This window comes from Geotrypetes seraphini, chromosome 7 (genome assembly GCF_902459505.1).
Source record: "Geotrypetes seraphini chromosome 7, aGeoSer1.1, whole genome shotgun sequence".
Classification (NCBI taxonomy): Eukaryota; Metazoa; Chordata; class Amphibia; order Gymnophiona; family Dermophiidae; genus Geotrypetes; species Geotrypetes seraphini.
In genome coordinates, this window is record NC_047090.1 from 52,746,378 (window position 1) to 52,760,729 (window position 14,352).

General features: G+C 46.0%; 1 protein-coding gene across 7 annotated transcripts in view; it reads right to left on the reverse strand.

The window, feature by feature from the left end:
• Window positions 1-14,352, reverse strand: part of RESF1 (retroelement silencing factor 1) — a 214,033-nt gene that overhangs the window by 167,733 nt on the left and 31,948 nt on the right. The window lies entirely within an intron of this gene.

Below are 14,352 nucleotides of genomic sequence, written 5' to 3' on the forward strand. Positions count from 1 at the left end.
GGAGCTGGGTTGAATCTGTGCTAATTTGGGGCCTGGTGTGTTCCCCATTCTTTGGGTGAAAGCTTAGCCTACCCTATTATACAGCATTGGTTGCCATCCCTCCCCCCTTCCCAATTAAAGCAGCTATAGAAAAGAAAATGCCAGTTTCCTCTCCTTGGCATGTCTGCTTTATTGGGATTATTTGAAAGATACAGACCTCTCATCAGAGACCCATTTCCTTTCCTGCCTCTTCTGGGACCCTTCATGCTGTATTCAGGATGAACTCGGGTACCTATTGCAGATATCCAAGAAGATGTACAAAAACCAGAAACTCAACAGCCTTTTATTTCTCAAAGAACGTTCCGTGCAGATGGGGGGAAAGAGGTGTATGGGCTTTAGTTAAAGGTTTAGGTACATTATTTTTAATTTTTGGTAACAGTTTAGAGCAGAGTATGATCACATTTACTTTTGACACAGAATAGTCTGTCATTGAGAAAGACATGGGGGAAGCCACTGCTTGCCCTGGATCGATAGCATGGAATATTGTTACTCCTTGGGTTTAGGCCAGGTACCAGTGACCTGGATTGGCCACCATGAGAATGGGCTACTGGGCTTGATGGACCATTGGTTTAACCCAGTAAGGCTATTCTTATGTTCTTATAGTTTTGGGTGATTAATCATGGGTTTTTCAGAAGTAGAATATTGGTTGTACCTATTTTGTTAGGTTGCTGTACTCTTTTTCATGGATCTTTGTACTTTTTACTTCTGTAATTTGACTGTTTTATTTTGTTCATAAAATCAATATAATTTTAAGTGGAGAATATATCAGATTTGAAATATATATCCTGCTAGAGCTGGTGTTATACATAACTGGTGACTGCAAAGCCCAGGCAGTACTTCTTTAGCTTCCAGCTGGCTTAGGGCTTTCTCTGACCAGGGGGCAATTGCCCTAGTTGCACTCTCCTAACACTGTTCCTGTCATGTGTGACTACGGTATTCTGTTAGCATGATATTTCTGTGTACCATTCTGTAATAATTTGACTTATTCAGTTTTCTTGATAGTAGAGGGGATATATGTGAAGGGGAGGAGAGACAGGGGTTTTGTTGATCCTTGCCCTGTATTATTTGTATTTATAAAATGACAATTGCACAAAATAATTGTTTCTTTTTATACTTTAATAAAATACGTTCAATATAAAATCATAACTATTTGAGGCTTGTGCAGATGAGATCAAATGGTTTGCAGGGACTGAGCTGGCGGGGCCGGGGCGGAGATAGGAGGTTTTATTTCAGTCTTAGTAGTTTGTTGGTCCATGAAATAATTATTTTATTTCCACGGAGCCATAGGTGTAAAAAGGTTGAAGAACATTGATCTAGACCAGTGGTCTCAAACTCAAACCCTTTGCAGGGCCACATTTTGGATGTGTAGGTACTTGGAGGGCCTCAGAAAAAAATAGTTAATGTCTTATTAAAGAAATGACAATTTTGCATGAGGTAAAACTCTTTATAGTTTATAAATCTTTTCTTTTGGCTAAGTCTTAATAATAATATTGTAATGTATAACTGAAGAGACATATGATCAAGAAACTGTTTTATTTTATTTTGTGATTATGATAAGCATATCGAGGGCCTCAAAATAGTACCTGGCGGGCCGCAAGTAGCCCCTGGGCCACGAGTTTGAGACCACTGATCTAGACCACAGTTCTTCAACCGCTGCACCTGTACGACCTAATCCAATGGTCTCAGTGCCAATGTTTGAGGACATGCTGAAGGCCATCCTGAAGACACAGATCTCCTCGGTCCTGAGTCAGCTTGTCCCTGCCTTGCCCCTGCGCTCGGAAGGCCAGCCTGAGCGTCCGCTCGACGCCCCTCAGAGTCAGTCTTGAAGGTCTCGTAAGCTCTCTTCTAGTGGGTCTTCCCCTGCTGCTTCGAAGCTTGGGTTTACGGCCCGTGCGCCTTGTTCGTAGCACTTGATGGAGGTCAATTCCTCTTCGAGGCATCTGCCTTCGAAGCGACCGAGGGAATCGCCTCGTCGCAGTAGGTCCCTTGCACCGCGGACCTCGAGGCACTTCGAGGCTTCGGTGCAATCAAGGCACACCTCTCATTCTCGAGGGCAGCCCTCCATGTCGGTCTCTCCGGGGCGAGGTCGAGGACCCTTCCCTCGAAGCCGTTGGGAAAGTTTGTCTCTTCTCCCCTTCCTCGTACCCCAGGTTCTTCCCCCGGTATGATGCAGCGTGGGCGCTCTTCTACCTCCCTGGGGTTTCGGAGCAGAACGTCCTCGTCCTTTTCTCGAGACTCAGTCATGCCTGCTCTCTATTCTAGGGAAGTGTCCTCGTCCTTTTCGGCAGCTTGACATGGGTAAGGCTCTTCAGCTGGACCTCCAGTCTGAATCCCAGTACACCCAGGAATATTTGGATGAGTTGGAGCTCCCTCATCCTCCTAGGGAGTCTTTGTGTCTTCCTCTGAATCAGGTTCTGAAACAGACATTCTTCCAGAATCTGAAGACCCCTTATGCCATTCCTGCCATCCCTTCCAAACTGGAATCTCGCTACCGCACGGTTCCGTGTAAGGGCTTTGAGAAGGCGCAGCTTTCCCATCAGTCTCTGATTGTGGAATCCTCGCTGAAAAAATCTAACCCCTCCAGGGTTTACGCTGCTGTCCCCCTGGGCAGGGAGGGGGCGGACAGACGATGGACAAATTCGGTCATCGGCTCTACCAGAACTCAATGATGGTGAACCATGTCCTTAATTATAACTTTACTTTCACCTCCTATCTCAAGCACTGCCTGAAGGTCCTGCAGTCTTCACTGCCACAGTCTTCACTGCGCCGGCTTCACTGCCACAGGTGTCTCAGGTTTAGAGGGACGCTGCTGCTGCTGAGTCCACCGAGGAGGTGGATGGGAGAGAGCCAGGGTGGACTTCTGCGGATAGCACTGCGGAGGAAGCTTATACAGCTTAGCAGGTGGGCTATCGCCTTAGGTCGCACCAGGGAGGCAAAGGATCACTCGTGCTCCAAAATGCGTTTCATAGCCGCCTTGATCGAGTCGTCAAAGAGTTCGTTCCCCACACAAGGAAGATTTGTCAGGCGATCCTGCAAATTGGGGTCCATGTCCACGATGCGCAGCCAGGCCAAGAGACGCATCGCCAACGCAAAGGCCGTGACCCGGGATGACAGCTCAAAAGCATCGTACGTTGCCTGGAGCATATAGAGACGGATTTGGGATAGCGTCTCCAGAAGTTGATGGAACTCCAGCTGACAACGAGCAGGCAAGTCAGCAAGAACATAAGAACATAAGAAATGCCTCTGCTGGGTCAGACCCGAGGTCCATCGTGCCCAGCAGTCCGCTCACGCGGTGGCCCAGCAGGTCCAGGACCTGTGCAGTAATCTTCTATCTATACCCCTCTATCTTCTTTTCCAGTAGGAATTTGTCTAATCCTTTCTTGAAGCCCAGTACCGTACTCTGCCCAATCACGTCCTCTGGAAGCGCATTCCAGGTGTCCACCACACGTTGGGTAAAAAAGAACTTCCTAGTATTTGTTTTGAATCTGTCTCCTATCAACTTTTCCGAGTGCCCTCTTGTTTGGCCTATTACAAACCTTTATATGGTCCTCAGATCACAGCTCTGGGCAGCCTGTCTTCTGCAGAGGGCTCTTTCCTCTCCAATCCCTATTGAGGTAGATGAAACTTTACAGGCTATTAAAGTCCTTACTCACTGGTAAATCGCAAGGGTTAGATGGCTTCACAAATAATTATAAAGCTTTTTCACATATCTTGGCACCCATCCTTACCAGGGTCTTTAATTAATTGGCAGATGGCCAGCAATTGCCTTATTCTTAGCGGATAGCAGTGATTACATTGCTCCAATAACCGAGTAAATCACCTACAGAGTGTCAGTCCTTTCGATCAATCTCACTTCTAGATGGGGACTATAAATTTTTTACAAAGATTTTGTCTTATCGCTTGCAGACAGTTATAGCTCAATTGATATATAGAAATCAGACGGGGTTTGTTTGCAACCGGCAAACATTTGATAATGTCAAAACAGCACTCCATCTTATTTGGGCAGCCAGGAGGTCCGGCTCCCCTATGTTGATATTATCTTTAGATGCTGAAAAAGCATTTGATAGGGTGAGCTGGACCATCCTCTTTCGCACTCTCAATAAGATGGGGTTTCATGGCCAATTTTTTTTATTGGATCTCGGTTCTCTATCTTTCGTCTTTAGCTACTCTGAAGATCAATGGGTACGATACAGAGCCTTTTGAATTATATAGGGGCACTTGTCAGAGGTGTGCTTTATCACCATTTTTGTTTGCTATTGAGCCTCTGGCGGCCCAAATACGGCAGTGCCCTGAGATAGTGGGGATTTCTATTAAGGATCAACAATATAAAATTTTATTGTTTGCTGCCGATATACTTTTGACTTTGCAGGATCCTGAATCTTCTTTACAGGCCGTGTCCAGGGTCTTGCGGGATTATGGGAAACTTTTGAGCTTTAAGATTAACATAAACAAGTCTGAGATAACATTATCTTCAAAAAAAATTGACCAATCCCAAAATCTGGAAGCAAGCAAATTGGTTGGATTCTTTATGGTCTGACCAAAAAATCTGTAATTTTGATTTTGAGTGGCAATTAAAGACAACACTAAAGATACTAATACAAAAAATAAACAATTTCATGCCAGTAGAGGTAGGGTTAATTCCACGGAATTTTGGTCCCATTACGATGTTATCTCCAAGAAAGATGAAGAAACTGATCAATTCATGAATTCATGGATTAGTACTAGTACTCACATTTTAAATGAAATGGCTCCCATGAAAGTAAGAAGAAAGAGATTTAGAAACCTAGAGGGTTAATTTGACTCTGAGCTTTTAGTGATAAAAAGGGAACTAAGGAAGTTAGAAAGACGATGGCTAAAATCAGGAATTTTAGAGCATAGAGAGGTTTGGAGACAAAAATTGAAAAGCTACAAAAATCTGACTAAGGAAAAGAAAAGGAAAAAAATTTATGCCAGGCTAGTAAGCTTGGTTAGAAAAGGTCCTTTTTAGTTCCTTAAAAGATAGGACGGATCAGACATCACAGACTGGTGGCACTCTGTATGTTATCATCCATTGGCCTAACTGCTGTTACTATAGCCTGCTTGGATACATTGTATAATAATAATAACAGTTTATATACCGCAGTACCATGAAGTTCTATGCGGTTTACAAAAGATTAAAAGACGTTACAAGTTGTTTGAGCTTAAAGAGGTGAGGGAAAGTGGATAGTAGATCATCAGAATCTTATTGGTATTTTTCATGTAAGCTGACTTTTGTTTATTACTATTAAACATGTATTATATACAGCAATTGGGTTGTCAGTGTGAGGTCATTCAAATACACTGAAGATATCGCAGCGTCTTCAGAGGGAAGGAGGACCAGACGAGAAGCATGTAGGAGGAAAAGAGAAAAAAATGTTGGACTGGTGGAAAGGAGGGAGAAATGTTGGATTATGAGGGGGGCCAGAAAGGAGGAAGGGAAAGGAAATGGACTGCAGGGGGCAGAAAAGCGGAAGGGAAAGAGAAATGTTACACTGGGGCAGTGGTTGAGGTTGCAAGTTGCATGGCTGTATTTGTTGTAGAGTTTGTTGAAGTCTGACCATTGTATTGGTGAGAAGTGGGACCATTTTCTGTCTGCTGCAACTGCTTCTTCTTCTGTGGAGGGTGTTGGAATCTCTTCTAGGTGCGTAGGTGTTCCATAGAAAGTGGATCTTATAGTTGCGATTTTGTCTTTGAAGAATGTCACTAAGAGGGTGGCTGTGGGTGTAGGGGCATTGTTGCTTGTCTGGTAGGGTTTGGTGTCTGTGAGTTCTTTTAGTAGTTGGAATAATTTTTTTGTGTCTTGGGTTTCTTCTCCTATTTGCTTTGTATAGTATGTTTTTCTTTTAATTTTTGTTTGTATTTTTGGTTCAGTTTTCTCCATGCTGTTTTTGTAGAGTCTTGACTGTTTTTCCTCCATTTTCTTTCTAGTTGTCTGCATTGTCTTTTTAGTAGTAGTAGTAGTAGTTCATTGTTGAACCATTTGTCAGATTTTCTATGGATTCTGGTTTTGGTCTGTTCTGGAGCTAGCTCATCTAGGGTTGCTGCACTTAAGCTGGCTCCATTGCGAGATGAAGTTTTTGGGTTTATAGTCTTGGATTATGGTGTCTGTTTTCGTCCAGAATTTGGTGGGGTTGATGTGCTTAAGTAAGATGTAGGTTATTTTTTGTGTTTGGTTTGCTTTTGTTGTTGGTCCAGCTGATATTGAAGGAGTATGTATAGTGATCTGACCAGAGAGAGTGATACCAGTTTCCATTTGATGTGTGAATTTCTGGTTGTGTGGATTGTTGGGTCACGTAGGCTGCAATGTGTTGGGGTGGTAGGTGTAGGTCTGGTAGTTTGTGTTTCTGTCTGTTGCGATTCGTCTGGGTGGTTGGAGAATTCCATTAGTATTTGATATAGTTGGTATTGGGAAGATGTTGTTTGCTGTTGACTTCCAGTTAGCTAGGATCAGGCAATCAGTAAGATAGCTTGTTTGTTTTTGTGGTGTAGTTAACATTTTGAGAGTAAGCATGTCTGGTAGTGTGATTGTATGAAACCAAACTGTAGGTTGTAGGTTGGTTAGGTGCGCTTTAGATGGTGCACCGAACGGCTGTGCACCATTAGGGTTGTGCCTTTCAAATGGCTCAGCAGGTTGTAGTGTCAGGGAGGGGCGGAGTGTGCTCCCACGCCCGATGAAGTCCTCCCGACTGCTACTGGAGAAAGGCAGGTAGAAATTCAAACTGTCCTGCTGAGACTTCCAACTGGCTCAGCGGATTGTAGCGTCGGGGAGAGGCAGAGTGTGCTCCCACGCCCGGCACGAAATTCATACAACAGCATTTTTCCTCACCTCTCACCCATCCCCTTGTGCAGCAGCTCCCGAGGCCTCCAAAAACAGCAGCAAAGCTCTGAACGGGCTGCTTCGCTGCCTTCCCCAATGGGGCCGGGCCTTCCCTCTGTATCTTTCTATCCCTCCGTGCAGCATAACCCCACCGACCCTCCCACCATGAGCCTGATGTGGTCTATTTTTGACTTACACATTAATATCTCTATTAGTGTAATCATATTTAAGTCAGAAGCTATTAAGATTCCAGTCTTCCCATCATGCTCTGTTAAATACTCTTATTATTATCACTATGAGACTAGTTTTATCTAATTGGAAATTCTTTGATTTGATTAATGTTCATTTTTGGTTGCAATCAGTGTTACTACAACATAGACGTGAAAACAGTTACTTACCGTAACAGTTGTTATCCAGGGACAGCAGGGCAGATATTCTCAACATGTGGGTGAGCCCCATAGCAGACAGCCTCGCAAGCAGACTTGCTTGTACAACTTTCAAAGAGTTCGCGAGTGCTGCACTGCGCATACGTGAGTGCCTTCCTGCCGAACGTAGGTCGTGCATCTCTTGTGAGGTAACTCAGTTCTCAGTTTTCTGCGGAGCCAAGAAGCACCTGTTTCTCAGCTCTGCCAATTTTTGAGTTTCCTTCTCGCGCTGCGGCTTTCTTTTTTTCTTTCTTTGTTTTTCTTTTAGTTGCTGTGCAGCGCGCATCTTTTTAAAAAAAAACAAACTTATTTTTCTTCTGTCGGTTCTCGTCCAGCGAGGCTAGGGCTCAGGCCCTGCTGCTGGCTCTCGTTTGTTTGCAGCCGTATTTTTTTCTATGTCCCGGCCTCTTACCGGGTTTAAGAAGTGTAGCCAGTGTAATCGGGCGATTTCTCTCACTGACCCCCATCGTTGGTGTATTAAGTGCTTGGGGCCTGAACATAGTTCTGAGTCCTGCCCGTGCTGTGCTACCCTTCAAAACGAGCTCTCCAGAGGCATCGTGCCAAGATCCTGGAGCTCTTTGGTCCTATGGAGCTGTCTACAGAAAAGGCCTCTGCCTCAACCCCCGTGGCGGCCTTGTTGTCCAAGTCCTCGACCTTGAGCAAGTCGCCCTCGTCTACTTGAAGGCCTTGTCTGCTGTGCCTCTAAATGTTTCGTCCTCGGGCAAGTCTCCTTTTCCCTCTGCAGGTACGCTACCTAAGAAGCCTCCAACTGAGTCTCAGGCAATCCAGGCAATGAGTGCAGTAGTGCCAGCCTCTACAAGACCTCCTTCGAAGCGTGCCTCCAAACATAGGGAACTCATCTTCGATGTCGCCCTCTATGGAGTTGAAGTAGGCTGCTGTTTAGGCCTACCTCAAAGAAGACCTCACACGCTATATACTGATTTCAATAAGTATGTATTTATTTAGTCAATCAAAACAGCTTACAGAAATAAAGCATGTAGCATATAGCGTAGCAGAATAATGTGATCCCCAGGCCTGAGGATCCACTGACGTCTGTTCTGTTCACTTCCTCTTAAAGGCCTGTTTTTATACATTTCTTAGTGGCCAACACCACGTTGGCCTAAATCACATGATACATCCTTATTGGCTATTTTCCTATGCATTACTGCCTAACTACATTCATTTATTGGCTGGTTTACTTGCATCATGATATACGTTTGCCCTGTTTACCGTAAGACCTAATCTTTTCCCGTCAGTGGCGTACCAAGGGGGGGGTGGGAGGGGCGGTCCGCCCCGGGTGCCAGCCCTGAAGGGGTGCTCCCGGCCTTGCCGTTCAGTCCCCCCACACCCCCGAAGGACCGCTCGCCCCACTGACCTTCCTGCACCACCTGTGAAGCAGCAAGCAGCAGGATCGCGAGGTTAGCTATCCCTGAGCTGCTTGGGCGCTGCTTCCTGCGCCGCGGTCCCACCCCTCCTCCGACGTCAGAGGAGGGGCGGGAACGCGGCGCTGGAAGCAGTGCCTAAGCAGCGCAGGGATAGCTGACGTCGCGATCCTGCTGCGGCTGCTTCATAGGTGGTGCAGGAAGGTCAGTGGGGCGAGCGGTCCTTCGGGGGTGGTGGGGACTGAACGGCAAGGCCGGGAGCATAGGTAGTGCTGCTTCATAGGTGGTGCGGGGAGGCGAGGGGGGCGAGCGGTCCTTCAGGGTGGGGCGGGTGGGCAGGTAGGCAGGCAGGCATTCAAGGGGGAGGGGGTGACAGGCAGGCAGGCCTTCAAGGGGGGGGACAGGCCTTGGGGGGGGTGTGCAGACCTTCAAGGGGAAAGGACAGGCCTTCAAGGGGGGGCAGGCAGGCCTTCAAGGGGGGACAGGTCTACAAGGGGGTGGGCAGGCCTACAAGGGGGTGGGACAGGCCTTCAGGGGGGGTGCAGGCCTTCAGAGGGGGTGCAGGACTTCAGGGGGGGTGCAGGACTTCAGGGGGGGCCAGGCCTTCAAGGGGGGGGGGGACAGGCAGGCAGGCCTACAAGGGGTGGGGACAGGCCTACAAGGGGGTGGGACAGGCCTTCAAGGGGGGTGCAGGCCTTTGGGGGGGGTGCAGGCCTTTGGGGGGGTGCAGACCTTCAAGGGGGGGGACAGGCCTTCAAGGGGGGGGACAGGCCTTCAAGGGGGGGACAGGCAGGCAGGTCTTCAAGGTGGGGGGACATGCCTACAAGGGGGAGGGACAGGCCTTCAAGGGGGGGACAGGCCTACAAAGGGGTGGGACAGGCCTTCAAGGGGGGTGCAGGCCTTCAAGGGGGGACAGGCAGACCTTTAAGGGGGGACAGGCCTTTGGGGGGGAACCTGGTTTAGAAGTACACGGAGGGAAGGGGGTGTTCAAAGAGACGTGCATATGCCAAACTTTGGTGGGGGATGAAGAAATAATGGGTCTGAAAATAGAGGAGAGGGAGAGAAATGATGGACCATGAGATTTAGGGAGGGAAGGAACTGAAAGGGAGAGAAATTGGACACAAGGGATGGTGTGGAGGAGGGATAGAGATACTGGATAGGAGGGTAATTGGGAAAAGAAAGGAAGAGATGGTGGACTCTGGGGTGGTGGGGAAGGAGGGAGAGATGCCGGATGAAAGGGTAGTTAAGAAAAGGTGGATCTGTGGAGGGAGATGAAAAAAAGGAAAGATACCAGACTTCCTGGGGAGGGAAGGGAAATGGAAAGGGAGGACAGAGTTGGCAGACGGATGGTTAGCACGCAGAAAGAAGAAAGATGGAGACCCTGGCTAGCAAGTTATCAGAAGAAAACCAGAGCCTTGGACCAACAAGATTTGAAATATAACCAGACAACAAAAGTAGAAAAATTAATTTTATTTTCTGTTTTGTGATTATAATATGTCAGATTTGAAATGTGTATCCTGACAGAGCTGGTGTTGGACTGCAAACGTGAGCTAGGATTTAACAGAGAGAGGAAAAGTTCTTTTTGTTTCTTTATTTTATTTACACCACAGCGCCAGTGTGGTTAGGAGAAGCCAAAGGGGGTGAAAAAGCTATAAAACCCACCAGGAGTTTTGAAAAAAATCACCCAACTGGGCAGGAAAATCGAATTGAAAAACCAATTCAATAGGCTGAATCGAATCGAAATTTTTTTTCCTGAATCTGGCAGCATTAGTTTGCGCTACTGTCTTAGACTTTAGGACCTGAGATTGGGGAGAGATGGCATCCTCAGTACTTTATAATGCAAGTGAAACGAGGATTTGGTCAGACTTTTGAAGGGTCTGCAGAAAAAAAATATTGTATAGGCCGGGGACATGAAACAGCAGGAAATGGGAACTTTTCTTCCTTCTATTTTTGTGAATGGAAAGGCTGAGGATGTCAGAGAGTTCAGTTAAAATATGTGCTTTATAAGAAAATATAATAATGTGTTTTATAAAGTTTATAGCATAGCTGGCCTACCCAGTGAGGTGTTTCTAGTGGTGGTGGTGGCAGCATGTCAATGTGTTGAGAGGAAGAGGTGGTCTGGGAAATTCTGCTGAGCAAACTCCGGGCCCATTTCCACCCCCCAGTTAGTCCACTCCACTCAATTGGTTCACACACTGAGTGGGTCTTTGGGTGTTGTGTTGGGATCTCTTCCAGTGGTTTATCAGTATCTCCTTCTGGTCCAAGGAAGGAAACTTTGTTATCCTTAGCATTGACCTACAGAATATGTTTGTAATAGCACTGCTTGCGTGGCATTAGGCTATGTAGTGATCGAAAGAAAAAAACAGACCTTTGCACATTTTTGCACTATATGGTGGGTGTATGAGGAGATTCACATTTCCTGAACAGCTAAGTCCATGTGAAGTTACCTTGTGCTGTATTTGACATCTAGCAAGGTCTCTGTTTGAAAGGAAAGATCTAAACTTAAAAAATGAAGTGGCCAGAAGTTATGGTAAAAGCAGATAGTGTAGCTGGTTTTAAGAAAGATTTGGACAAATTCCTGGAGGAAAAGTCCATAATCTGTTATTAAGACATGGGGGAAGTGTCTGCTTGCCCTGGATCGGTAGCATGGAATGTTGCTACTCTTTGGGTTTTGACCAGGTATTAGTGTCCTGGATTGGCTACCATGAGAATGGGCTACTGGGCATGATGGACCATTGGTCTGACCCAGTTAGGCTATTCTTATGTTATGTTCTCATCTGTAGGGGCCTTTGTTTTCACTTCTTATTTTAATTTATTTTTTTTCTGGGAACTTATCAGTGTTTTTTATAATGGGAACAAAAATGGAAGAGAATTAATGTGTGTGGGATGAGGGGGTAACTAATTTCTTCAGCTAAATAATTCAATCCACCTCAAACAGACATAGGAGAACTCACGCACCATTCACACACCCTCCAACCAAAAACGTCAAAAGAAAAAAAACTGTTCGACAACCTCCTAACACTCGACCCCCAATACTACAACCTATTGACATCGACCACAGACTGCAAAACCTTCAAAAAGAAATAAAAACCCTTCTATTCAAAAAACACATAAAACCGAACTAACACAATCAGAACTGTCCTAAGCATCACCTGCAACTACTCCATATGTACTTCTGATGTCATGACAATTCAGACATAATTTATGTTATGTTATGTTTGGAATATAAGAAAATTTTCACTGCCTGTTTCTATTCTGACCATTTATTCCGTTTCATGGTCATTACAAAAAATATTTTTTTACATGGGGGGGTGTCAAAAAATGATGGGCCCCGGGTGCCACATACCCTAGGTACGCCACTGTTTCCCGTAAATGCCTCTTCCTTATACTATATAAGCAATTCCGAGCATCAAACCCCCTCCCAGCTGTGGTGTCTTAACACATTTCTGGTAACTGGTGTTAGATGATAATTCTTGAGAATTCTATCTTCCGAGAATTCTATCTTCTGACCATGGGCTGTGTTCATCTTTGCATGATATCTGGCTGGGTGCGGTCCTAATACCAAACCTTAGCATTAGGACCTGTTATTTTCTCTCAAGCTTCACTGACACAGTAGCTAACTTGGCTTAAAGACAAGGTATTTCCTCATCCTTGTATGCCTTCTGGTAAATGGTGTGAAATATCTTTTCACAGTTAATCTACTGTTTCTATCAGCTGCAGAGATAGATAAGATAGATGTCAGTTGCAGAGAGAGAGAGAGAGAGAGAGAGAGAGAGAGAAAAAAGCTTCTGTGAGCTTTTTCTTTTCTTAGTTATCCTACTTCACCTGTTTTATCTTCAGGACTTAAAAGGATTTTCCCATATCAGAATTTTTCCATGATTTTTCTTCTTTCCATCTCCCTCCTCCTCTCAGAGTGCACTGCTGCACCTTCCAGACCAGAGTCTCGGAGCCTGTCTTCGAGGACATGCTGCAAGCTATATTGACACGCAGCTTACCACTGTTTTGGCCAAGCTTGCCCCCGCTTCGGCCCTGCTTTCTGCGAGCCAGCCTGAGCATACTGTTGAGGCACCATGAGCAAAACCTCTTTGGTCTCGACCCTTGTCCTCTAGTGACTCCTCGCCCCGTCCTTCCAGGTCTGGGTCTCCAGCTACTCAACCTGTTTGAGAAATGGTGGAGAAGCCTTGTTCAAGGCCTCACTCGAAGCACTCTTCGTTCTCAAGGCACCTCATTTCAAAAAAGAGTAAAGAGTCTTTTCGGAAGAGTACAGAGTCTCTTATGCCTCATTCATCGAGGCCCATCGAGATCCCTTCCAAGCCCAGGCATAGGACTCGAACTCTGAAGCCTTAAACACCTCGTACTTCTCCGCCTCGAGGCCCATCCAGGTCCCAGACTCTTCTCTCAAGACCATCTACGAGGGATCCTCCTTCGCCTGTCTCTATGAGGCACGAGTCGCGGCTGTCAATTCCTCATACTCCTGGGACTTCTCCATCGAGACTTCTCAAACGTAAGCATTCTCTGACTCTGCCTATATCACACAGCGGAGCTGCTTCTGTGACTCCTACGTTGGATACTGACCTCCCCTCTCAATACTCCAGGGAGGCTTCTCCTTATTCAGCGGTGCCTCGATCTCGCTCCACTTCTCCTGAGGACTCTTCTGCTTCCAAATCCACATCTTTTTCAAGATTCATCTTTGACATGAGTAAGGCTCTTCAAATTGATCTTCAATCTGAGTCTAAGTATACTCCTGAATATTTGGCTGAGATGGAGTTGCCACATCTGCCAAAAGACACCATGAGTCTGCCCATGATTCCTGTTTTGAAACAAACTTTTCTCAGGAATCTCGAAACTTCTTATTCAATCCTGGCTATTCCCTCTAAAATGGAATCTCGTTATCGCACAGTTCCTTGTAAAAAGTTTGAAAAGCCATAATTGTCTCACCAATCCTTGGTGGTGGAATCATCTCTTTAAAAAAATCTAACCCCACCAAGGTTTATGCTGCAGTCCCTCCAGGCAGAGAGGGACGAACGATGGATAAATTTGGACACCGTCTATATCAAAATTCCAGGATCTTGAATTACAACTTCATATTCACATCCTACCTGAAGTACTGCATTAAGACCATGCCCTACTTCTTTCCTCATCTGACTGTGCATCGGTTACCTGCGCTTCAACAACTTTAGCAGACCCTCTTACAAATACGTCTCTTCATGCTTCAAGGCACTTATGATGCATTTAAAATGTCATCTCATGTCACTGCTTTTGCGGTGGCAATGCGACGTCTGGCTTGGCTACGTATTGTGGACATGGACCCCAACTTGCAGGATCGTCTAGCCAATTTACTGTGTCAAGGTAATGAGCTCTTTGACGACCCCAATGAGGCTGCCACTAAGCGTCTCTCGGGAGCATAAGCAATCATTTGCCTCTTTGTTTCGACCTAAGGCTAAACCTCCATCTTTCAAGCCTTATAGGCCACCTCCATGTCGATATCCACAGAAGTCTACTCCGGCTTTCTCCAGGCCTCCGCCTAGGAAGCAACCACTGCAGCAGCGTCAACAGAAACCCCAGACTCCTGCTGCGGCTAAGCCTGCCCAGTCTTTTTGATAATCTTAAGTCTGAGCACCTTCATCCATCAAACTTCTCTCCTTCCCATTGGAGGTCGCCGCCATCATTT